Below are 17,516 nucleotides of genomic sequence, written 5' to 3'. Positions count from 1 at the left end.
GATTATAATGTTACTTATTGCTATTAATAATTAATTAATGATAACATTAATATTGTTGTGGTATTCATATATGTACCTTGAACTGTTTCCAAATAAATTTATGTGACAATACTCCATTTCAGAAAATAATTTTCTTGACACTAATGTTTTTCGGACTTCAAATTTTATTAAATTTTCAAAATTTTATCCGAAAACATTTATAAGTGTTAGCGGTTTTGACCATTTTTTTTCCATATTTAGTCTCTTGGATTATGGAGAGTGATTTTGAATCAATTTAGTAATTTTGGAAAAACATATTTTCTAGGCAATTGACTTTTGCCATTAATCCCATAATTCATTTAGTTCTTTGAATTATGATTGCCCATATTTGGTTAAGTATGGATAAATGAATATTTGGTGTAAATTCATATTATTTAGTTGGTTCATACTCTTTAGATTGTTTTATGCATTCAATCATATTAAATGCATAATATTAAGATTTATTATGCAATTAAGGTTTGTGAGATTTTGCTTTACAAATGATAGCATATCATTTTGGTTTGATATTGTTTGGATTTGTAAATTCAGCTATTTCTCATAAATTTGATCTTCATGCATTAAAACATTTTTCCATGGGCTTATAGTTTAAAAATTTTAAAGTATATATTCAGTACATTATTATTCAAAATGTTGGGTCTCTTTTGGTTTGAACTCATTGGTGTTTGAATATTAAGTTTATACTTTAAAATCTCATATTGTAAATTGCTTTAAGTTATGCAATTTATTTGGAATATATGAGTTTAATGTTTAATTTTATGCATATTCGTCCTAAACATAATGTTATTTTTTAAATTATGCAATTTTATTATGCTTTTAGCATAAAATTTAGTTGCGGTAGTGCCTGAATTTAAACACGTTTAGTCCGCTAATTTAGTTCACATTTTAAGCCTCAATCATAGGTGAACCCTACAGTTTTCTGGTGTATACCATACAATTTACTGGTTTATACCCCAAACAGATATACATTAAGTATATATGAATCGGTGAGGCATACTAGTTTTAATGGCCACGACTTAAGAACATCTTGAGCCACTAGTCTCCTTAAATTGATACTCTATTTAAGGAATTGATTTTGAGTGAGACTTAGTCTCTAACCGCCTTTCCTTGGATTATATTTTTATTTTACCATCACAATCTGGTATAATCTGTTTGTCAAAATTTTAAGTATTCCTTGCCAATGTGATTTGATTTCGGTTCATTAAAGAATAGCCAAAACATCTTTAATTTACTAAAGTCTCTTAAGTTTTCAATCTTGGTTAATTAAGGAATATCTACAGCATATTCAGCTACCTAAGATTATTAAGTTTTAATCACATAAAGTTTATGCAAGGAATGGATAATTGTCTAGTGATCTTATAATTTTAATTTTGTTTGGGAGTAGCCACAACATCGTTTATCTGTTAAAATTATATATTAAGCGGTTTATTTTGATCACATAAAGTTTTGGACATATCATTTGTGATTAATTGTATGTAATATGATGAAATTTAGCCCACAGGCAATTTCGTTATATTTCTATACTTAATCAGGATGAAATACTGGACTACGGTCATAATTTAGCCCACAGGCAATTATGTATCGGAATGTAGTTTAGTAGTTTTATCAGTGAAGATAGAAATAAATCAATTTATTTACTTTATGGTTATTTGTAAATAATTTCCAATTCTATCATGAAGTTTACGTTTATGATGTAAACTTTAGATCATATTTCTTAATTTGCCCACAGGGATTAGGAAAAGGAACATGATCTCTTAAGTTTTTTATCACAATGATAGCAATGAATCTTATTGACTAAAACTTTAGTCTACAGGCAAGTTTTATGTCATTTGATTCTTCAACTCATTTGATAATGGTTTCATCATAAATATATTTTTTCAGTTGGATCTAATTGAGTAAAACTTTAGCCCACAAGCAAGTTTTATGTCTCTAGATTCTTCTGGCTCTTTAGTAATTGTGAAAAATATTATCATAAGGGTTTCTTAATTGGATTTAATAGAATTAAAACTATAGCCCAAAGGCAAGTTTTATGTCAATAAATCCCACCGCCCATTAGATGATAATTTTATCACAATTTCTTAGAGTTATAAATTCAGTTCAATTATAATTCTAAGTTTCATGGTTTGCATTGGCAAAACATGTATTCAGTCACTTCACAAAATTTAGCAACTTTTATTAATTGATCCACGAATCTTGCTCAGTTCTTCGGACTAACTGTAGTAAGTTACGTGATTTGACATACATCTTTTGGATTCCATTAATAATAAAATGTATCTTTTGAGCCAAATTCTAACTTGGTTTTGAAAGATGTATTTTGTATTTTTTAGTATGTCCAACTATGGTGGGGAAATATATCTTCATTATTTAGTTGGACTTTGATTATTTAGTATGTCCAACTAATGGTGGGGAAATTATGTCTTCATTTGTTAGTTGGTCAATAAATCAATTATGAGTATGTATGTTATTAAGTTCATTTTATTAATTTTGCTGAAGAATGTTTTAATCAGTGGGAGTGATCATTTAGAAAAAGATCATTAAGATACTCAACTAAAGTTTATGGATTTAAATGGCTTCATACATCCTAAATTTGATTGTATGTCAAACAATAAGTCCATAATATTTCACAAGTATTAATCTTGTATTTGTTCATATAAATTCATAAGTTCAAATTATTGAACATTTGGTTGTTCAACATATATATGAAAATGTTGTAACAATATTAAGAAATTTATTAGAACAAAAGGATTTAACTTGTGGTGCACTGTAATTTAATGAATTCTTCAGTGATTAATAGAGTCTTTAGCTTCTTCAAAATTGATCCTGGGCCATTTTGGTTTGTAAGGCTCAAAACAATTTTGTGTGACATAAAAGTAAGACTCATTATGTTCAGTTCATTTAAAGTGAACATTGAAGTTATTTGGGAAGTTATGGTGTATGTTTAAGATTCCAAATTTATGGATTTAGACCTTTGGTTTACTGTCTATGTTTTTGGAATGCTTCTGTGACTTGACTATCTTTTGGCTATTTTTGATGAGTGGGAGTAACAGACGTGTTAACTCCAAGCTCTTAGCTGTTAGAGATAGTACTTAAAGTTAACTTATAAAGAAGTCATGGAATATAGTTAGCATTATGCTAACATTAAGAGATCTCTACTTAAGGCATTCTTATAAAGTTTTAGAGATCATACACTGTACTCTTTTGAACAATTTGGATGTGTTTTCTCCTTCAGTTGTGCACATAGTGTATTTTGAGAAACATCCCTTAAGGTACCGAGAATAAACATAGGGTTTGTTCATAAGGGACCTAAGTTGAAGAATTAAAATGCATGTGACCATAATGGATATTACTGTGATTAAATAGAGGACATGTCATTATGATTCGAGTGTTTTGTTCTTTGATGAAGGTTGTGCTAATACTTGCACCAAGTGGGAGAATGTAAGATTTTCTCTATTAATATATATTATATACTATATATTAGTGCCTTAATTAAGTGGTGCAAGTTGACTAGGCTTATTAAGTAGTCTGGTTGGACTTAATAACTAGTAGTTGTTAGTAAACCAGACTCTGTGCCTAATATAATCCTGGATTGATGGGATACAGGATGAGTGATGTTAGCACAGGACGGCTCAGTAGACACCGATACACCATCTAGGGTTCTGAGTCAGGTCTGAGGCAAAACATGGCTAACAGTTTACCGTTAAGAGGCAACACAACAAGAGGCTACACAACAGTAACATCAACTATGGCTGGAGATCTACAGGGCTACGCTTCCGCTATCATACGAGGTCAGGTTTCTCGTATAAGTAAGACTCATTATGTTCAGAGTATACCATAGTATTGGCTAGTTCCTGGTATACTAACTAGTATGTCACCTTTAGTTGTTATCAAAATGGCTTCATACATCCTAAATTTGATTGTACGTCAAACAATAATTCCATAATATTTCACAAGTATTAATGTTGTATTTGTTCATATAAATTCATAAGTTTAAATTATTGAACATTTGGTTGTGCAAGATATATATGAAAATGTTGTAACAATATTAAGGAATTTATTAGAACAAAAGGATTTAACTTGTGGAGCACTGTCATTTAATAAATTCTTCCATGATTAATAGGGTCTTTAGTTTCATCAAAATTGATCTTGGGCCATTTTTGATTTGTAAGGCTCAAAACAATTTTGTGGGACATATAAGTAAGACTCATTATGTCCAGTTCATTTAAAGTGAACATTGAAGTTATTTGGGAAGTTATGGTGTATGATTAAGATTCCAAATTTATGGACTTGGACCTTTGGTTTATTGTCTAAGTTATTGGAATACTTCTGTGACTTGACTATCTTTTGGCTATTTTTGATGAGTGGGAGTGACAGACATGTCAACTCCAAGCTCTTAGCTGTTAGAGATAGTACTTAAAGTTAACTTATAAAGAAGTCATGGAATATAGTTAGCATTATGCTAACATTAAGAGATCTCTACTTAAGGCATGCTTATAAAGTTTTAGAGATCATACAATGTACTCTTTTGTACAATTTGGATGCGTTTTCTCCTTCATTTGGTATTAAGTTTTAACAATAAAATGTATCTTTTGAGCCGAATTCTAACTTGGTTTTGGAAGATGTATTTTGTTTTTTTTTTTTTTTTTTATTATGTCCAACTATGGTGGGGAATTATGTATTCATTTGTTAGTTGGTCAATAAATCAATTATGAGTATGTATATTATTAAGGTCACTTTTTAATTTCGCTGAAGAATATCTTAATCAGTGGGAGTGATCATTTAGAAAAAGATCATTAAGATACTCAACTAAAGTTTTTGGATTTAATTATTGTCTCCATACATCTCAAGCTGGATTGTATGTCAAACAATAAGTCTAAAATATTCCACAAGTATTAATCTTGTATTTGTTCATATAAATTCATAAGTTCAAATTATTGAACATTTGGCTGTGCAACATATTTATGAAAATGTTGTAACCAAGGAATTTATTATAACAAAAGCATTTAACTTGTGGTGCACTGTCATTTAATAAAATCTTCAGTGATTAATAGAGTCTTTAGTTTCTTCAAAATTTATCCTGGGCCATTTTGATTTGTAAGGCTCAAAACAATTTTGTGGGACATATAAGTAAGACTCATTATGTTCTGTTCATTTAAAGTGAACATTGAAGTTATTTGGGAAGTTATGGTGTATGTTTAAGATTCCAAATTTATGGATTTAGACCTTTGGTTTATTGTATAAGCTATTGGAATGTTTCTGTGACTTGACTATCTTTTGGCTATTTTTGATGAGTGGGAGTGACAGACGTGTCAACTTCAAGCTCTTAGCTGTTAGAGATAGTACTTAAAGTTAACTTATAAAGAAGTCATGGAATATAGTTAGCATTATGCTAACATTAAGAGATCTCTACTTAAGGCATGCTTATAAAGTTTTAGAGATCATACAGTGTACTCTTTTGTACAATTTGGATGCATTTTCTACTTCAGTTGTGCACATAATGTTTTTTTGAGAAACATCCCTTAAGGTAAAGAGAATAAACATAGGGTTTGATCATTAAGGACCTAAGTTAGAGAATTAAAATGCATGTGATCATAATGGATACTACTCTGGTTAAATAGAGGACATATCACTTTGATTCATGTGTTTTGTTCTTCGGTGAAGGTTGTGCTAGTACTTGCACCAAGTGGGAGAATGTAAGATTTTCCCTAATAATATATATTATATATTATATATTAGGGCCTTAATTAAGTGGTGCAAATTGACTATGCTTATTAAGTGGTCTGGTTGGACTTAATAACTAGTAGTTGTTAGTCAACCAAACTCTGTGCCTAATATAAACCTGGATTGATGGGATAAAGGATTATGGATTAGATAGCACATTCAGTTACGGTACTCAGACCGCTCAGTAGACACCAATACACCATCTAGGGTTCTGAGTCAGGTCTGAGGCAAAACATGGCTAACGGTCTACCGTTAAGAGGCAACACAACAGGAACACAACTATGGCTGGAGATCAACACGGCTACGCTTCCGCTATCATACGAGATCAGGTTTCTCGTATACTATGGTTTATTATAGTTAATTGTATGTAATATGATGAAATTTAGCCCACAGGCAATTTCGTTATATTTGTATACTTAATCAGGATGAAATACTGGACTACGATCATAATTTAGCCCACAGGCAATTATGTATCGGAATGTAGTTTAGTAGTTTTATTAGTGACGATAGAAATAAATCAATTTATTTACGTTATGGTTATTTGTAAATAATTTCCAATTCTATCATGAAGTTTAATTTTATGATGTAAACTTTAGATCATATTTCTTAATTTGTCCACAAGGATTAAGAAAAGGAACATGATTTATTATGTTTTTATCAGAAGGGTTGTAATGAATCTTATTGAATAGAACTTTAGCCTACAGGCAAGTTTTATATCATTTGATTCTTCAACTCATTTGATAAATTGTTTCATCATAAATAAAAATTTTCAGTTAGGATCTAATTGAGTAAAACTTTAGCCCACAAGCAAGTTTTATGTCACTAGATTCTTCTGGCTATACAGTAGTTGTGAAAAATATTATCATAAGGGTTTCTTAATTGGATTTAATAGAATTAAAACTTTAGCCCACAGGCAAGTTTTATGTCAATAAATCCCACCACCCATTAGATGATAATTTTATCACAATTTCTTAGAGTTATAAATTCAGTTCAATTATAATTCTAAGTTTCATGGTTTGCATTGGCAAAACATGTTTTTCAGTCACTTTCCAAAATTTAGTCACTTCTATTAATTAATCCACGAATCTTGCTCGGTTCTTCGGACTAACTGTAGTAAGTTACGTGATTTGACATACCTCTTGGATTCCAATAATGTAAAAACGTATCTTTTGAGCCAAATTCTAACTTGGTTTTGAAAGATGTATTTTTTTTTTTAGTATGTCCAACTATGGTGGGGAATTATATCTTCATTATTTAGTTGGACTTTAATTGGAACAAAAAATTGATTATTTAGTATGTCCAACTAATGGTGGGGAATTATGTCTTCATTTGTTAGTTGGTCAACAAATCAATTATGAGTATGTATGTTATTAAGTTCATTTTATTAATTTCGCTGAAGAATGTTTTAATCAGTGGGAGTGATCATTTAGAAAAAGATCATTAAGATACTCCAATAAAGTTTATGGATTTAAATGGCTTCACACATCCTAAATTTGATTGTATGTCAAACAATAAGTCCAAAATATTCCACAAGTATTAATCTTGTATTTGTTCATATAAACTCATAAGTTCATTATTGAATATTTGGTTGTGCAACATATTTATAAAAATGTTGTAATCAAGGAATTTATTAGAACAAAAGCATTTAATTTGTGGTGCATTGTCATTTAATAAATTCTTCAGTGATTAATAGAGTCTCTAGTTTCTTCAAAATTGATCTTGGCCGTTTTGGTTTGTAATGCTTAAGACAATTTTGTGGGACGTATAAGTAAGACTCATTATGTTCAGTTCATTTAAAATGAACATTGAAGTTATTTGGGAAGTTATGGTGTATGATTAAGATTCCAAATTTATGGACTTGGACCTTTGGTTTACTGTCTTAGTTATTGGAATGCTTCTGTGAATTGACTATCTTTTGGCTATTTTTGATGAGTGGGAGTGACAGACGTGTCAACTCCAAGCTCTTAGCCGTTAGAGATAGTACTTAAAGTTAACTTATAAAGAAGTCAGGGAATATACTTAGCATTATGCTAACATTAAGAGATCTCTACTTAAGGCGTGCTTATAATGTTTTAGAGATCATACAGTGTACTCTTTTGTACAATTTGGATGCGTTTTCTCCTTCAGTTGTGCACATAATGTATTTTGAGAAACATCCCTTAAGGTACCGAGAATAAACATAGGGTTTGTTCATTAAGGACCTAAGTTGGAGAATTAAAATGCATGTGACCATAATATATACTACTCTTATTAAATAAAGGAAATGTCACTATGATTCGTGTGTTTTGTTCTTTGATGGAGGTTGTGCTAGTACTTGCACCAAGTGGGAGAATGTAAGATTTTCCCTAATAATATATATTATATATTATATATTAGGGCCTTAATTAAGTGGTGCAAGTTGACTAGGCTTATTAAGTGGTCTGGTTGGATTTAATAACTAGTAGTTGTTAGTCAACCAAACTCTGTGCATAATATAACCTTGATTATGGAATACAGGATTATGGATTAGATAGCACATTCAGTTATGGTACTCAGACTGCTCAGTAGATACCAATACACCATCTAGGGTTCTGAGTCAGGTCTGAGCCACATCTCAGTTGACTCCAATTGAACACGTTTACAAATCATTCTCATAATTTTAGTAATGAATGAAAACGTCTGAAAAATTTTGTAATTTAATTTTTACTATATCATTATAACAATATCTATTGTAACCACTCTATTACTCTTAATAAATAAAATAAATTAGTAGCTACAACAAAAAATAATACATATACATTTAATTAATTCAGAATTAGATGTCTTAAGTGGTTATTTTGTGGTACAATTATCAGTGGGGTCAACTTCTGATTTGGGTTGGTCAAAGTGGATTCGGGTTTTTCGTAGTGAGACGAAGAGATTGATATATTGTACGCTCAAAACGGGAAATGGGTGAATGAGATATTGATTCTGAAAGTAGACCTATTAGAGTTGGAAAAATGAAGGTAAAAAGTGAGCTTTTGTCCCACATTGGTTTGGAAAGAGGATTTGCCCCCCTTTTTATATAAAAGCTCTTTTGGAGCTTGTAAAATTGTATAGCATAGAGGCTCTCTCGCGCATACGCCGGGGGGGGGGGGGGGGGGGGGGGGGGGGGGGGGGGGGGGGGGGGGAGGGGAAGGGGGACGCAAATCATGATCGATGTAGTGAATATGAAACACCTATTTGTGATTTTCGCGCAAGCGTTGAAGTCGTACATAAGAACACGATAAACTTCTTCTTTAGAATATGTATCTCTGTGAAGGTTCAATATTGGACCTAGCACGTTGAAATGAACTTTCGACGTAGCTATGGTTGAAGGGTATGAAAGAGAACCCGAGCTCAAAGCTAAACGTAGCAAGAGAGCTAGGATTGAAAAATTGTTTGGTCCAGATTTTCTGACGTACATGCTAGAATGTGACGCGCATATTCTAACTTGTTTACTAGAAAATAATTTGGGTTTTCTGACATGGTTGTTAGAAAATGAGCCTCGAACATATGTAGAAGTGGTGACTTCTACAGATGGACCAACACAAGAGAGGCTATCGAGAGTGAAGTAGATTATATCTTAGAGAATCATATGTTGAACTAGTTGATCTTCTTTCGGGTTGTAAAACCTTTGGATCCTATTGGATCACTAGTCGGAAGATAAAACCAGCTGGTTATATTGAAGTAAAATGGTCGTGGACGCGGTAGAGCAAAATATGACAAGTCTAACATTGAGTGTTATTGTTGTCATTAGCGTGGCCATTATGCAAGCGAATGTTTGCATAAAAATGGTACACTGGATGCTCATTGTGTATAAGGAGAGGATAACAATAAGGATGAGGATAGTGGTCAAGCTCTTTTAATGTTCGTAGCAACAACTGAGACATCAAGTTACCACACATGGTTTCTTGATATCAGGTAAAAAAGGAAAGGATTGAGATCAGAATGGCCAGCCATGTGTGAGAGAGGAGATACCGAGTAGATTTGGTGTAAGATTTTATCTAGGATTCGAATTTGAAAAGGAAAGATTGAGAAGAGTTAAACGAAAGTGAGAGAGATATTAGAGATGAGATTTTAAAAATTTGGGGAAGAAGGTAGTGCTGTATAACAGCCAGGAGAGAGAACGAAATAAAAAAAAATGCGAAACATATAGTGCAGTCGAAAGACTTATTTTCCAGTCTGGAGTACAGACTGGAGCAGAGAGCGGATCTGGAGGATTTGCTGGAGTAAACCTGAAAGGAAAAAAAAACACAAAACAAAGAAACCCAAAAGACTTTATTGTTCCACAAGATAAAAAAAAAAAAACTTAGATGGAAAACCTGCACACTCCGAGAGCAGCCCGAAGTAATTCAAATCTTGTGTTATCAAGGGGTTTTGTAAATAGATCAGCTAGATTTTTCTCCGTTGAAATGTACTCCAGGTTGATCTCCTTGTCTTCTACCAATTCTATTATGAAGTGATGCCGTATTTCAATATGTTTAGTCCAGGAATGTTGAACTGGATTCTTGGAGATGTTGATAGCACTAGTATTGTCACAATAGAGTGTCATGCACTCTTGATGAAGACCATAATCTTGAAGCATTTGTCTCATCCATAGGAGCTGCGTACAGCAGCTTCCAGCTGCTATATATTCAGCTTCAGCTGTGCTGAGAGATATCGAATTTTGTTTCTTACTTAACCAGGGAACTATGTTTTTTCCAAAGAAGAAACACCCACCAGAGGTACTTTTACGATCATCTGCATTTCCGGCCCAGTCGGCATCACTGTATCCTACAAGATTCAGGTTAGTATCATTCCAAAACAAAATGCCGTAATTGAGAGTACCTTTGACGCATTTAATTATTCTTTTCACAGCTTTAAGATGTGATTCTTTAGGGGCCGTTTGAAACCTGACACATATTCCAACACTGAGCATAATTTCTGGACGACTTGTTGTTAGGTACAGTAGACTCCCGATCATGCTCCTATATAGAATAGGATCAATTGGATCCCCTGATTCATCTTTGCTTAATTTTGTAGTTGTAGATATTGGCGTTCATGCTTCTTTAGCTGACTCAAGCCCAAACTTCATTAGAAGGCCTTTTGCATATTTTTCTTGAGATATAAAAATACCTTCATTGGTTTGTTGGACTTGTAGTCCTAGAAAATAGGTTAGTTCACCGATCATACTCATTTCGAATTCTTGTTGCATGACTTGAACTAGTTGATCTGTAGCACCTGTTTGAGTGGAACCAAAGATAATATCGTCAACATAAACCTGAGCAATTGTAATATGTTTACCTGACATTTTGATAAATAAGGTTTTGTCGACTCCCCCTCGGTTGTAGCCGTGACGGAGAAGATACTGGGATAGCCTTTCATACCAGGCCCTTTGAGCTTGTTTTAGACCACATAGAGCCTTGTCTAGTTTGTAGACATGGTCAGGATGATGAGGATCTTTGACGCCTTTAGGTTGAGCAACATATATATCTTCGGATAGAAATCCATTTAGAAAAGCCGTTTTGACATCCATCTGGAACAACTTTATTCCTAGAGCACACGCTATACATAGTAGAAGGCGAATAGATTCTAGGTGTGCTACATGTGCAAACGTCTCTTCATAGTCGATACCTTCAATTTGAGAGTAGCCTTGTGCAACCAGTCTTGCTTTGTTGCGAGCAATGTTTCCAACTGAATCAGTCTTGTTGCCAAAGATCCACTTTGTTCCTACAACATTCACACCAAAATCTCTGAGGCAAGTCTTTGGCATTGAGTAGTACCCGAGCCATCTCTTGAATTGTCCGATTCTTCTTTTCCACAACGCCATTTTATTGTGGCGTTTTAGGTGCTGAATATTCATGAGAGATTCCAACCGATGCACACCAATCATCAAACACTTGATTGTCGAATTCACGTCCATGATCACTTCTAATCTGTATGATTGGATCATATTTTGAGAGGTATGCGCTGCTCTAGTTTGTTTTCCAGCTTGACAAGCACTGCATACTCTGGCTGTTTCTACCTTGATGTTAGGTAGACCTCGTACACCCTTAATCTTGATTAGTTTTTCAAGAGAGCGATAATTTAAGTGACCCAATTTTTGGTTCCATAGTTTTGATTCTTTTATGCTGGACCTGTAACAAAAAGAGTCGTTAGTAAGTATATAGCAATTATCAGAAGAGCGTTTACCTTCCATGACACAGTTCTTTTGGTAGTCTGTGACGCTGCAACTGTCTTTTGTGAAGTAGACTTTCCATTCCTGGTTACATAATTGGCTTATGCTTATAAGATTTGCATGAAGACCCTCCACCAAGAGAACTTGTTTTAGTTTGGATAGACCTGTGACATTTAGAGTGCCAATACCAGTGATCTTTCAATTCCCTTAACTCCATCACCGCAAGTCACTTCTCATGTGCTTCCCTTTATATTGTTTAGAAACTTAGCATCACTCGTCATATGACGTGAACATCCACTATCAAAGTACCATCTCTCTTTTCTGTTAGTACTTGTAGAGTGGTAGGAGACATGGCATACAAAATCACTTTTCTTCACCCAAATTTGCTTGACAAACGGGGTGATAGACTTGTTGGTGTAGAAGTAGAAGCACTCCGGTTTCGTATGTCCACGTACCCTGTACTAATGACATATAGGATTATAAAATCTAATCTTAGTTGCCTTTTTACTTGGAGAAAATTTGACTTGACGTTGAGCTGTACTAGTTTCTGTACTATCTTGATCTGCTCCAATAACTGAGTCAGGGCCTGAGGCTTTGACAAAAACTGTAGCTACTTTGTCCTTTCCTCCAGAGTATCCTAACCCATACTTCATAGATGTCTTTCGACCAGAATCCAAAATTTGGTCTAAGGTGGATGTGTTGTCCATCATTTTTATCTTGCGTTTGAGTTGCTCCAGTTCCTTTTTGAGTTCTTCTAGCTCATGTTTGAGACTTTCTTCTTTCTTGTGATTGTCTTCAATAATGCTGTCCCTGGCGTTGTTTTACCTGTTGCAACAATTTAGAAAAACCTTTAGTTAAGAAGACTACTAGATCGTCACTTACCTCATCTGGAGCGGAAACAGCTCCAGCTTCTTCGACGGTAAAGGCTACGGTTTTTCCTTTTGTTTCAAGGCCGCCTATGGTCCTGATAGGGTGGTAAAAAGTCTAGAGGGGGGGGGGGGGGGTGAATAGACTTTTTAAACTTTTTCACAATTAATAACCCTTTGGTAATTTCAACTCTAAGTAACAAGATATGAAACTTAGATACGCAGCGGAATAATTTAAACAACCAAGTGTTACGTAAAATCAAAGAGATATATCACATGCAATATGATGGATATTCTTGCAAAGGCTCAAATAATAAGTATGCAAATTTATGCCCACATGCATACGTGAAAGTTACTAGACCCAGATGAATATTTTCGCACAGTATAAAATGGGTCAGTCAAATATTCAACATGCAAGACAATAAATGAATATTTAAAGAGATGGTTCACTCAATATGTGTGCTATATCACGTGTGAATCAATGAATTAATCCAACTAGAATAGTGTCTGCATGCACTTGTAAAGTCACATAACCCAATCAATAAGATAAATGAATAAGACGAATAGTAAATGGGTTAGTATGCATGCAATAATAAATAAAGGCAGTAAGTAAATGAGAGAGGCAATTTATTGTGGTTCAGAGGTGGTGTAATCCTCCTAGTCCACTCTTCTCCTTTCACTCCAAGGAGGAAATTCACTATCTCGTTCACCCAGATACAAATAGTGAATCAAGTGCACACAGGCACTTCCCGAGTGTTTTGCACATAGCTACACTCAATCCCGAGTATCTCGCACAAAGCTATACTCCCGAGTATCTTGCACAAAGCTATACTCCTACACCAACTAAGTGTTTTGCACCCAGCTACACTCAGCAACCACGAGTGTCTCGCACAAAGCTACACTCACGAGTGTCTCGCACAAAGCTACACTCAACAGGGTAGTGTCTTGCACAAAGCTACACTCAACCCTCTTTCTACACACAGTAGAGGTAAGATTTAGAGAAAACAAATTTCTCTTCTAATGACTTGAAGAATCTCTTGTGAAAGCTCAAACTGAATATTTTCGAATGTTGCTCTTTGTGTATTGTGTTGCCTTCTCTACTTTATGTCTTCAAGTCTTCTTGGTATATATAGCTGAAGAAGCTATATTACCGATGTAGCATCAGTTGATCTTGATCGTTCATCTTGATCAGCTACACATTATTGTCAACTTGCATTGCGGTGATTTAATGCAAGAGATGAGCTTCTTACAGTGAGTTTGAAAATCCTCACCTGACAAATCTTCAAAAGTCATACATATCGGTTCATTAGCTGAATCTTCTCCGTAAAATAATTACCTTATCTTGACGGATTCAAAATGATGAAATCTTCCAAAAGATTTCCTGCTGATTCTTGCTTGAGTAAAAATTATATCTTCGTCCATTTCTTCTTCTGAAATGATATGAGATACGTAGCAGGAGATATAAATGAGAAAGAAGATGTGTAGAAGAATTCACGTGCATCTTCCTTATCATATCCACAAGCTTCCAAACTTGTACTTAACTTAGCATGACATGTGTCCACATTGTACCATGCACTCAACAAGTGTCATCTCTTAAAAATATGCTTCCAATGAAATTCGAAACAAACCCAACAAAATTTGTCTCCTAAGGTTTTACCACTACACCATATTAACTCATTAGTTAATATTTCTGGATTTAATCTTTATTCCCAGAATGGCTTTAGTAGTATTTTAGATTAATTCATAAATTAATCCGAATCTGCCTCTTGGTCGTCCCCTATCAGCTCCTTCGTCGTCCCCTTCTTTATCTCAATTACAAAAAAGTAGAGATTAAGTCTCAAACCCGTAACCTTTGACTTTAGCAACCTTATTCCTTATCCACTTCACCACTTCATCCTTTGGTGTCTTCCAAGGTAAATAAATCTCAAATAGTAACATTATGGATAAGTATATTTTGCAAAGAATTCGTAGACTTTTATGGCTTGACTTGGGCTAGGCTAATAGGCAATTAGACTCAAAATAAAATAGGGGAGTTCTAAAAATACAAATTTGGCTCATCAAAACTATTACACTTTATTCCTAACACCGCCTCAGATTTCCATCTCATAAGTTTGTAGGCTTCCCATCAATTGTTGTACCGTTTTCTTTTCCCATCCATCGTGCTCCTGAATAGCTGTAACTTTCAGGCGAAATCTTGGACGAAGTGAGCGAAGAATCTTTTTGACAAGTCTTTCTTGAGTGATTGGGCCGCCTAAGATGCTTGCCCTATTGGCTAGTTCTTGTACCCGAGCATGAAAATCCACTATGGTTTCATCATCTTTCATCTTTAGATCTTCAAAGTCTGTTTGAACCATATGTAGTTTGGATTGTTTAACCGATGCGGTTCCTTCATAGGTAGTTTCTAAGGCATCCCAAGCTTCTTTAGCCAAATCACACCCTGCAACAACGGTAAACTGACTCTCATGCATTAAAGAAAAAATAGTATCTAACGCTTTATGATTGTAGCTTGCGGTGGTCACCTCAGTCTCTGTCCATTCTGCCTCTACTTTGAGGACTGGAGGATCTCCTGTATTGTCTCCCTCTTTGGTTGGATGAGACCAACCAATAAGAACAGCCCTCCAGACCCTCTCTCATTGAGCTCGTAGATGCATTTTGGTGCGGACCTTCCAGTGCGCATAGTTATCACCTGTTAATTCAGGGGGTGCTCTATGTCGTTCCATTCTGTAAGACTCAATGCACAGTGAGCAACAAATAAACCAGATGAACAGAAAAACAGATAGATGTTGAGATCTTGAGTTCAAAAAAGACGTGATCTCCAGATCGGTTAGACTAGTAATTTAAGTCCCCGAGCTCTGATACAAATTGAAAAAGCACGTGAGTCTTGAATGCAAGATTTAGATTTAAGAGATTAATTTTATTTCAATTATAAAGCTGGACTAGATGCAATCCTACTCCAGATATAATAAAGAACATAAAATAGATAGCAGTAAAAGAAAGCATGCACCAGAAAATGTTCACGCAGTTTGGAGCCTAACTCCTACGTCTGCGAGGCCACTCAAATCAACCCAAATCCACTATGATAAAAACGGAGTACAAGAGGAGAGTTAATTACACACTAAAGTATAACCTATAACTACTCCAGAACCTACTCCAGTGGATCCGATGTGCAGGCGATCTTCATTGCTTCATAATCTGATTACGGGCCTTTCTTCCCACTCAACAGTACAGTATATATTTGGTATAGATGAACCAAGAATTTCAGAGTAAAACAATGTGAAAGAGTGTGTGAAGAATGCCAACCAAAGTAGAATTTAATATAGGTAGTAAAGGATCCTTCGATCCACAAATCAAGCACTCTTTCCATCATTGATTTCGGCTGCTCCAGTAGATTTAGATCTCCTCGTTGATAGATTCTTGAATAAAAGATTTGAAGAAGCTTCATACCTCCTGGATTACTTTCTTGCGCTGATCCAGTCAACTACTCCAGACGTTATGACTAATCCAGCAACTAATCCAGAACTACATTGACAACTAATCTAAGCCAATATTAAGAGGTTTAAGCGTGCAACATTTTTACACTTACAATATTTAGTTTAAATTAGTATTGTTTTATTTGGAATAGTGAATAATAATATTAGTCTTCCTATTTTTATGTTAGTCTTCATACACGTTAATAGAAGTGGGGATGTGATTCTAACTTTCAGTGCATAATCTTTGATCTTTAGCTTATATATATATATATATATATATATATATATATATATATATATATATATATATATATATATATATATATATATATACATACAGACATCAATGTAATCAAGTATTGTGTTAATGAAGATATTATCTTTCTTCTCTTCTGATCTAATAATTCTGCACCTACATTAGATATTTATTTTTCCTTCTTTCACACCCAACAAACTAATAATAATAATAATAATAATAATAATAATAATAATAATAATAACAACAACAACAATAACAACAATAACAACAATAACAATAATAACAACAATAATAATAATAATAATAATAATAACAATAATAATAATAATAATAATAATAATAATAATAATAATAGATGCAAGGATTTTCTTTTTGTTTATTAAAGCAAGAAGATTTATAACTAATTATATAAAAATAAATAAATACCATAATTGATTAATCAAAAGTTTGAATTAACTACCACTGTTACTTACATGTGGTTGATCAAATGCTTGCATAGATACGTCAAGCTGTAAAATGGGTAAAACACAAAATTAACAGGATGGACAAAACATGGGGGCAAATTCACATTTTAATCAAAATTTATTTTTAAAATAATATTATATTTCTAAATTCAAACTTAAAAATCCAACAATATTATTTCTTAAACCAGTGAGGTAATTAGATAGACTGCATAAGAGAACAGAAGGGCAATTGCAAGTGATGGTTTTATTGGGACCGGGTCCACCATAAACCGTGTATAGAGGTACAGAATGTGACAAATTATTTCATGCATCGCGGTGCATAATGGATTATGCACCGAGCTTCTAAATGACGTCGTTTTGTTTAATGAAAAGAAACGATACCCGTTTCGTACCGTTCCGCAAAAAGTAACTCTGTTATTCAGTTTCATTTTGTATACACTGCAGTTTCATTTCAATACAACTACAGTTTCAATTCGATATAACTACAGTTGCATTCGATATTTATACGCTCAAATATGTGAAAATGTTATTTAATTTTATTTTATA

The sequence above is a fragment of the Ipomoea nil genome, unplaced genomic scaffold (assembly GCF_001879475.1).
Source record: "Ipomoea nil cultivar Tokyo-kokei standard unplaced genomic scaffold, Asagao_1.1 scaffold2963, whole genome shotgun sequence".
NCBI classification, from domain to species: domain Eukaryota; kingdom Viridiplantae; phylum Streptophyta; class Magnoliopsida; order Solanales; family Convolvulaceae; genus Ipomoea; species Ipomoea nil.
This window is presented reverse-complemented; position numbering follows the sequence as displayed.